Here is a 9,943-nt window from a genome sequence, read left to right on the forward strand (position 1 = left end):
TGCAGATATAAGGAAGGAAATAGGACACTACAGTTATCACAGCAAACCATAATGAGGATGCCACCATAAAATGAGGGTGGGATTGTGACACCAAACAGAAACAAAGTGAACTGTTCAGCATGGCATTTCCTAAATATTAAGCAAAATTGCTGAATAAGGAATGTTACCAGAAGGTAGTGCTTGCAGCTCCTATCTGGGGCTCTAACTGCCAACTTCCTCAGTCTCTGCATTTCTTTATTTGCAGCATGAATGCTATCCCATATACTTTGCTTCCTTTTGCCAGATGGCAGAAAAAGAAAACGAAAATCTGAATTGTACTGTACCTAATTTATTTCTCCAAGATTTGGGTTGATATTTTTTTTTCTTCTTTACAAGAATGAGACTTGTTTTACAAACTCAAAAAGTGAGCCTGGAAAGGAAAGCATTTGTGAAAATTCTCTCAGGGTAGAGGCCCTAAGGAAGAGTCTCTCACTTTAATGTGATCTTGTTTCATCTCAGCAAAAGATTTTCTTTCTTCTCTCCTAACCTCTGTGTGTGTCAGGAGTCATAATTGAGGCCCAGTATTCTCCTCCTCTCCCATTTAAGTTCTTAACAAAAGTTAATTTGCTTGGAGAACTAAGACTCTACAAGAAAACTTATCTTATGAGAGCCGTTGCACTCACCTGCTACTTCAATTTTCAGGAACAGAGGAACAAATCAAAGGAGGCAGGATGATTTGTGAAGGCAAAGCAGGATCATTTCTATTGTGAATCCTCAGATACAGAAACAATGGAAAAGTTAGACTCCGGTTCATATGCAAACTTCATAACCTTTCCTTCTCTTGGTACTTTTCTCTATTTTTTTCTCTGCTTGTACATTGAAGCATGCACACTAGAATGTCACTGAGAACAACCCCTAAGATGCTGTGTACCCTGTAGTCACTGAGCTGCAGACAGATTGGCAGCCAGTAGCTTACATGTGCTTCTGATTATGTTAATGAATTAGAGGTCAGGCCCTTTGACTCCTCAGTTAAAGCAATCTGAATCCAGTTAAACGTAAAATTAAACTAAAAGGAGTTGTGGTTACCTCATAATCTCGCCAAAAATAGCTCATTTAATATATAGTGAAATCTGGCCTAAATGAAAGTCTCTTCTTTGATCTATATACAACAAAGCTAGAAAACATAATTTTCCCAACTCTAAGAATGATAATAAAATGTATATTTCACTCACTGAAGCAAATGCAATTACTCATATTTTCCACCTAATGCGTGGTGATAAATTCCATCGCAACTTCACAAGGTGAAAATGGTCAAATACAGACAAACTTGGCTCCAACTTTCAATCCGTTCCTTTGAAAGCTCAAAAAGACAGCTGCCTAGTTTTCTAGCCATGTCTTGTTAACACGTATCGATAAATGGCAGGGGTAGAATACTGCTCCCTAGAATGGGTTTCAAGCAGGCTCTCCTCACAAATCAAGAAGTCAGCACTTAGAAGCTATTTCCTAGACTCAATGGAAATATTCCATGTGTAGTTATATTTGTGTTCAATATAACAAAAAAGAAAAAAAAAGGAAAGATGTGGTCTTTAAAAGCTTTAAAAGGCTGGTGATATATGCATTGACTCCTTCCATGTTTCCTAAAGCCAAACCTACTTTTCAAAATTGATGCAATAAAGAAATAGAGGAAGATCCTGAAAAATCTTAATTTCGGTCATGGGCATGCCAGTTAAAGCAAATGAGCAAGGCCAGGTTCTTTAATAAGATTCAAGAAAGAATTCTCCCACAGGGAAAGAAATGATAAGGAAATGATACAGAAACAGAGATCTACATCCAACAAAGCATTTCCTTTTAAAGATCAGACTATCTTATAAAGATAAGATAGATTAGTTTTACTAATCTTGAGGACTTTGATGAAATATTGTAAAACTAAACATTTTTCAAGAGGATTTCTGATGTAATTATTTTAACCAAGATTTATCAAGCATACAAGTGATCTAAGGACTACATATGTTTGAAATACTTAATGCTCATACCTGATGAGGCAATTATGATTATTATCCTAGTTTTACATGTAATAAAGCTGAAAAAGAGAGATTATGTAACTTGCCCCATAGCATATAACTTGTAGAAAACAGAAATGGTTTAAAGCTAGACTACTCTGAGTCAGCAATCTTAATCATTGACCACACTCTGCTTTCTGAACATGAAAGTAATCCAAATAATTTCTTTACCACTTTAGTTTACACAGCACTGATAATTTTAGAGAAAGAGAGATGACGTATTTAAATTGTATGGTAGTTGTGCCCTGACACTTCTAAATGTTGGCAGAATGTAGGTCTCAAACAATAAGTAGGTCACTGAGGTTAGCCACAAAACACAGACTTGTAGTACAGCTTCTGCAGCCTGGAGAAAAAGAACTTTTACAGAAATGCACATAGTTAAGAACTTTTTCATTTACATTTACTCTGGCAAAACTTATCTAAGCCAGTTGAAATGGCTCTGGATTTTATCAACGTAGCAAGAACTACATTTCCCAGAATTCCTTTCCCTACCGTCGTCTGAGTGAAAGTAGGTCACAAGAGAAAACTGTACAAGAGTGCTAAGGCACAAGTGAAAGAGCAAACATTTTTATGGTCCAAATCTCTATGGGGAAGAATCTTCTGCCAGTAACTTACGTTATTGAGCATACAAGTGATCTAAGTACTACATATGAGGCAATTATGATTATTATCCTAGTTTTATGAGTGATAAAACTGAAAAAAGAGAGATTATGTAACTTGCCCCACAGCAGATAACCTGTACATAATTTCTGATGTTCTCATTCATCTTGTTTGTTGGGGCAGTTTCCTGGCTTACTGGTCTTGCACTTCCACTGCAGAGTCCTGTGCAGGAAATGAGTGAAGAAGATGCCTGTTCATCCTGAAGCTCAGATCCAACATTTAAATGGGAGGCAGTGATACATGGTCATGGTTCCATTTTCTTGTGAGATTTCATATTCATTGGCTTCCCTGTTTTTGGTCTATCTGCTTTTCTTGCTTAGTTTAGAATCATCCCACAGTGCAGGTATGATAGGCTTACATAGATCCCTTAACAAGAGTTGTATAAAGTCTAATCACTGTACTACAGTTCTTATTCTACAAGCACAAAATACATAGTACTGTGCTCCTCTAATTGAGCTTTGACTAGTGCACCATTGATGTCTCATACATTGTTACTAGCAAACATTAGGAATTTGGGGGCTACAACTGCTCTCAGTGATAGTTTAGCATGGCAGGAAAGGCTAAAGTGAGGAAAAAAGTGCATGATTTTCTTAAAATTGGAGCCAGTAACTGAAAGGACAGCCAGAGGAAAGGTCATGCAATACATGAACAATTCTGTAAATTATACAAAAGTACTTTAAAAAGTTTGTGGGAAAGTTGAATTAAAAGATAAGTTTAATTTGGTTCCAAAATTTTTTGACATTTGTATATACTCTTTTTTTTTTTTTTTTTTTTTTTTTTTTTGACAGGCAGAGTGGACAGTGAGAGAGAGAGAGAGAGAGAGAGAGAGAAAGGTCTTCCTTTGCCGTTGGTTCACCCTCCAATGGCCGCCACGGCCGGCGCGCTGCGGCCGGCGCACCGCGCTGATCCGATGGCAGGAGCCAGGAGCCAGGTGCTTTTCCTGGTCTCCCATGGGGTGCAGGGCCCAAGCACTTGGGCCATCCTCCACCGCACTCCCTGGCCACAGCAGAGGGCTGGCCTGGAAGAGGGGCAACCAGGACAGAATCCGGTGCCCTGACCGGGACTAGAACCCGGTGTGCCGGCGCCGCTAGGCGGAGGATTAGCCTAGTGAGCCGCGGCGCCGGCCTGTATATACTCTTTGCATAATACACATATCCCATGAAGTTTTGGGATACTCCTTTTATTACATGAAACTTACAATAAGTTTTACTTCTCTTGTACTTTGTGATCATGTTATATGACTCATGTAGGCCATTGTTTCATTCAACCAACACAGAAATTCTGAGACAGAATTTTCTTGGTTGTTGGAAAACAGATATAATTATGTCATTTATTTAGTGATTTAAACCTGATTACCCTGTTGACAAACTTAGCCTCCATGTGAGTATACCTATACATTGATTAATACTGGGAAGAAATTGAATTTAATATCACAAAACTAGATAAATTGCATCTGTAGGAACCTGAGGACAAATTAAATTTTATCTACCACCACCTACCCACAAGAAATGAATAGATTCTGCCTAAGGCATTCTTGTCCATCCTAAGTGCCAGAACAAAACTGTATGTGATGACTAGCTTCTTGTGAAGAAAAATGAAAACTTCAAAGAATTAAGGAACATATTATATTAAGTGCTTACAACTCTGACAGGAAACTCACATCAAACTTAAATAAAAGTTTAGGGACTGATTTGTCCTGGACACTTGAATAAATATTCACAAATCATTCTCTCATTCTCAAATATTGCTCAATTTTGACAAAATTATATTGTTATTCTAGTCATAACCCAATCACATGTAAATTGAAAGGTGAAATAATAAGACTAGCTAATTTGTATCAAGTACTAACTAGCATATGCCAGGCTTTGTCTTATGGAATTTAAAGTATTGTTCACTCCTAGCAAATCTCATCACACTCAAGGAATAGTTGGCATCCTCTTTGGTATGGAATCTGGGCCCGCTAGGTATTAGAAAGTTGCAAAGCCCACATGGTTTATGTTGCTGAGCAGAGCAGTTGAAAAGCAGAGGCCTTTATCCTCTACAGCTCTTTCCCAAAGTCTAACATCAGTGTATCTAGACAACCTGGGCTTGAATAGAGAGAATCATATCCAGTTTCCACTCCTTAAAAGTGCAACAAATCCTCCCTCCCACATTTGCTTATGATCTACATAAAAACATGTGATGACTGACTATATGTATGCACTTGGCTAAGACTATGGGCCCCACTTGTTTGGATTCACACTGCCTAGGATGTAACTGTAGGCATGATTAACATTTACAGTCAGCTGGTTTTTTAAAGGAGATGACCCTCTATAAGCTGTGTGGACCTTATCCTATCAGTTGGAAGTCTTTTGAGCCAAGTCTGAATTTTCCCAGATGAGAAGGAATTCCATCTTGAGGCTATAATAGACATCCTGTCAAAATGGCCAGCTTGCGCCGGATTCTGTCCCGGTTGCCCCTCTTCCAGGCCAGCTCTCTGCTGTGGCCAGGGAGTGCAGCGGAGGATGGCCCAGGTGCTTGGGCCCTGCACCCCATGGGAGACCGGGAAAAGCACCTGGCTCCTGGCTCCTGCCAGGATCAGCGCGGTGCGCCGGCTGCAGCGGCGGCCATTGGAGGGTGAACCAACGGCAAAAGGAAGACCTTTCTCTCTCTGTCTCTCTCTCACTGTCCACTCTGCCTGTCAAAAAAAAAAAAAAAAAAAAAAAAAAAAAAAAAAAAAAAATGGCCAGCTTGCTCTATGGATTTTGGTCTTGCCAGCCACACAATCGTGTTAGCCAATTTCTTCAAGTAAATCTGCTTCTCCTACATCTGTATAAAGACAGAGAAAAGGAAGAGTTATTTTATGTAACAATATGTATCATAAAAACTTCAAAGAGTTTATCTCAGAATTATTTTACCTGGAAAATCCCGATACTCCTGATTTGGATAATTTGTACCAGGTGAATGCTGCTGCCTCAGTGGAATGTCAGCATTGTTCTTTATACAAAGTTCATAGTAGCCTAAGAACCGAAGCTCATTGAACGTTTTTATCATAATTTGTGCTATCAACGTGCATAATGATAACAAAGGAATACTTGAATGATGTAATTATATCCTGGAAGTATTTGACAATAATGGAGATACTTGTGGATCACATTTGATAAGCTCTTACTGTTGACCAGGTATCTCCAGTGATTTATTGGAAAACAATGATTTACGTAAGTGCATACTATTATGCTATATTTTTCCCCCATTTTACAGAAAAGAAAAATGAGATGTGAAAGATATTGGGTAACTTTCATAGTCAATGTTATAGGGAGACATAATATATTAATTCAAATCTATCTGACCTTAGAGACCTGGTGCTTTGCAATTCAGTGACTTACAAGGCCAAGAGATAACAGAGAAGGGTGGGAAAAGTCAGAGATTTGATGTCAAGACTCCTGAAGTTTAAGTCCAGTTTTAAAAGCTACCAACTGCATGCCCTTAAAAACTCACTTTCCTTATTTAGCTCCAGATTATTTTTCTGTAAATAGATAAAACAGCTGCCAAAAATCCTGACATAGATAAAATATATATTAATATGTGAAAAATATAGCATCATTTAATTTTGTTATTTTAAAGATGAGAATGCATATCCTGGGCTCCATACCACTGACCACAAAAGGTCCTGGGATATTGGACATTAAAATAACTCTTCTATCAAGAGACCTTAAGTTATAGCATTCATGTCAACACAATCCCTTTTCTTTTATTGATATCAGCTCAAGGAATCCCAGAACATTTTCTCAACATAACAGTTTGTGGATAGCTGCATATTTTCTTTAACTTATGAGATTCTTTTTGTACATATATATATATGTATATTTGTTTAACATGTTAAAAATTGAGGATCTCAAAAGTTATGAAAAGGAAATAGGTAAAAAAAAAAAAAGAAAGAAATGTGTAAAGTAATTTAAGAGTTAGATAACACAGGGTAAATGCTGTACCAGAGTGCCAGCGTTAGAGTCTGGGCTCTGCTATCAGTTCCAGCTCCCTGCTATCACATACCTTGAGAGAAAGCATGGAGTCCCTGCCACTCATGAGGGAAACCCAGGCTGAGTTCCGGGTTCCTGGCTTCAGCTTGGCCCAGCCCTGTCTGTTACAAGCACTTGAGGAGTGAACCAGCAGATGGAAGATCTCTCGTTGTTTCTCTCTCTTTCTAAATTTCAAGAAAACACAAATAAATAAAAATGTGAAAACAAAACCTTGAAAAAATGAAACATCTAAAACAAATGTTAGTAGTCAAAAGCCAATTCTAATTTGAAAACAAAAATAATGCTATGTTAAACTTTGTATTAGAGTTGGGGAAAGAGAAATCTTAGCGACTTAGAAGACGTGAAGTTCCAGTTAATTTGTTGAATGTTCCAAAAAGCAGTTTGCAATGTGATTTTTGACTTTGGTCAGCATATTGTACATGAATGTGAAAGTATTTGTTCATGATACCACATTTCCATTATTCTTAGAGATGCAAATCTTCTTTAGTTAAATAACTCAGCTTTTATTTTTTCTTGAATTGATCAGCAGTATAGCCTTAAGGTATGGCTACACTCATCAGGATGAAGGGTAAAAATCCAGAAGCAAGAATGAGGATAGAGGAAATGACCAGAAAAATCAAAGGAAAACACCAGGAAAGCAAAAACATGGAAAAAAACAAGGCTATTTGCTTTAGTAATATGATGGATGAAGGGGAGAAAATTATTCTATATGAGGGAAACTTGCAGGGACAAGTCCAAGTTGACTTATTAAGTCATTTTACATGGACGTCAAATCAAAACTTTAATAAATTTGGAGCACTGAAATCCATGTGGCATTTTTGCTGTGTGTGCTAAATGGAAGTGTCTCTTCCCTCACTCCTCCCCACCACATATACACAATGGACCAAGATAGTGGGGGAAGATTAGGTAAATAGTCTCATACACCAAGAGACTGTTAATTTTTTGAGCCAATGCATTTAATGATCTAGATTGAGACTATAGACTCCTATACAGGGTCACATCATTGATGTTAGTAGGAAAAGAGTTCAAAGAAGAGATAGAAAGGAGGTAAGTTGGGGAAGAAAATGCGTCTTCATGTCTTTGTTCTCGGTACAGAAAAGAATGATATACTAACTAGCTTCCTCAGCTCATTTTGCAGTAATGTTTTTCAGACCTTAGCTCTTTCCTCCCTTCTCTACTACAAAGGGAGCATATGGCGCCACTACCTCACACAAAGAAAAGAAAACATGGCAGTAAATTATCTTAAATACACCTGAACTTATGATATCCAGAGTCAATCTTTCCCTAGATGGTTTCTTTTTCACATAATTCCAGATTTATTTTTGCCATTCAAAAGTTTATTTTGGCTGCAGTTGAAATTTAATTTGTTCTTCAAAGAAACATAACAATGGAAATACAAAGAGGAAGCTTTTGCCCGCTCCCTGGGAGTTCTGAGTAGTAATAATTATAAAATGATAAGATTCTTAATGAAAATGTCGCCTGGAAAGGTTGAGGTTGACAGCAGCACAGACCTACGTGAAGTGAAAAAAGTCACATTATAGTCACGGACATAAATACAGCCAGATGATGTAATTTTACATCCACTGATGATTTATTGTATAAATGTTTTAAAAGTTTAAAATAAAATCCTTTCTAAGAATAATGCTCATTTGAAGTTGTAGAAAAACAAACTCTTCTGAGGAGATAGTATTATTAAAATAGAATTGATAGCACATTGATAAAATAATATAAACTAAGAAAGTTGATGCACACATTTTGAGTAGAAGACTAACACATTAATTATTATGGGTGCTTTAACTTACCCCCAAATAAATCATTAGATCTCTACCAAATAGATTGATCTGATCTCATTCATTGCTCTATGGTTCTATCTGACCCTTGGGAAAACACACTCTGCTCAAATACATACAACCATCACCACCACAACCACAATGACAACAAGGATAGCATATAATAAATAAATAAAATGTTTATTTATAATTTGCACACTAATCAGAGATTAGGAGCCTGCTTTTGGCAAAGAATTTAGCCCCAGGGTATTTTTTTTTTTTTGCATAGTATTTCTGTGATAATTTATGTGTGGTAAAATTAGATAGGGGGCAGGAGAAAAGCTAAATTGTGGAAACACGTTAAAGTTTTACCATTTTTTTGGTTTAGGCTACTTTTATCTCTAAACTCTTATATTTTAGAAAAATAGATTACAGCGCATCTACATTCATAAGTACACATGCATGCAAACATAGGTGCTTATCTGAGAAAACTCCTTGTACATATGCATCTCCACCAAAGTTCCACTGAAGGAGTGCTTTGTGGTTTCACAGCACTCATTTGACATGGGAGCAATAGGAGGGCTGATTTTCTAATCTAATCCTGTCAGTGTCTTTGAAATTGTCATGGAATATCTCTGCACTGCATGATTGGCAATAGACTGTTTCTATCAGCCTGACTAGCTGATGGATTTCTTTATGCCGCAGAGAGATTCATGTTTCCATGTTTCTCTTGGCTATGTATATAGCCTTTGACAAATAGAGACAAATAAATTTGTAAATCTGTTGCAGTTTGTAGTCCTCAGCCTCAGTCAATTGCTCTCTAATATGGGAATCTCATTAACCTTCATTGAAAGCATCTAGGGTGCGAGAAATACTGAGAAAACACGTTATGAATATTGTGAGGGCAAGCTTCTTGATGTTCCTCAAAAGAAAAGACCAGAAAAATGGCACTACTCTGTAGGTACACAGGATTCCCAAAATTGAGGAAGCCAAGTCCGAGAGTTCTTCACTTTTAATGATGTCAATAGCACAAGCTGTTTCCATCAGGAGGAATATACTTCTGTAATTGAATCCTGTGGACAAAAAACTGTGTTTTTCTTGTTACATGATTTTAAGCAAATTTGTTTTAGAGTATACACATTCCAGTGAGGTTACAGGATTATGAGTGGGGATAATAAATCTTAGTTATTAAATAATTTTTAGTATATAATCCTAACATTGACTCCAGATTTTCTTCCAAATCAATTTTTCAATCCAGTTTTTCAAATAAAGATTTAGTGTTTTTATTTGAAAAGCAGAATGACATGGACAGAGAGAAAAAGAGAGCTTACATTTGCTCATTCACCCCGCAAATGCCCACAATGGCTAGGACTGGGCCGGGACAAAGCGGAACCAGGAACTTCATCTTGGTCTCCAAAACAGGAGGCAGGAACCCTGATATATGGACTATCTCCTGCTC

This window comes from Oryctolagus cuniculus, chromosome 3, assembly GCF_964237555.1.
Source record: "Oryctolagus cuniculus chromosome 3, mOryCun1.1, whole genome shotgun sequence".
Taxonomy (NCBI): Eukaryota; Metazoa; Chordata; class Mammalia; order Lagomorpha; family Leporidae; genus Oryctolagus; species Oryctolagus cuniculus.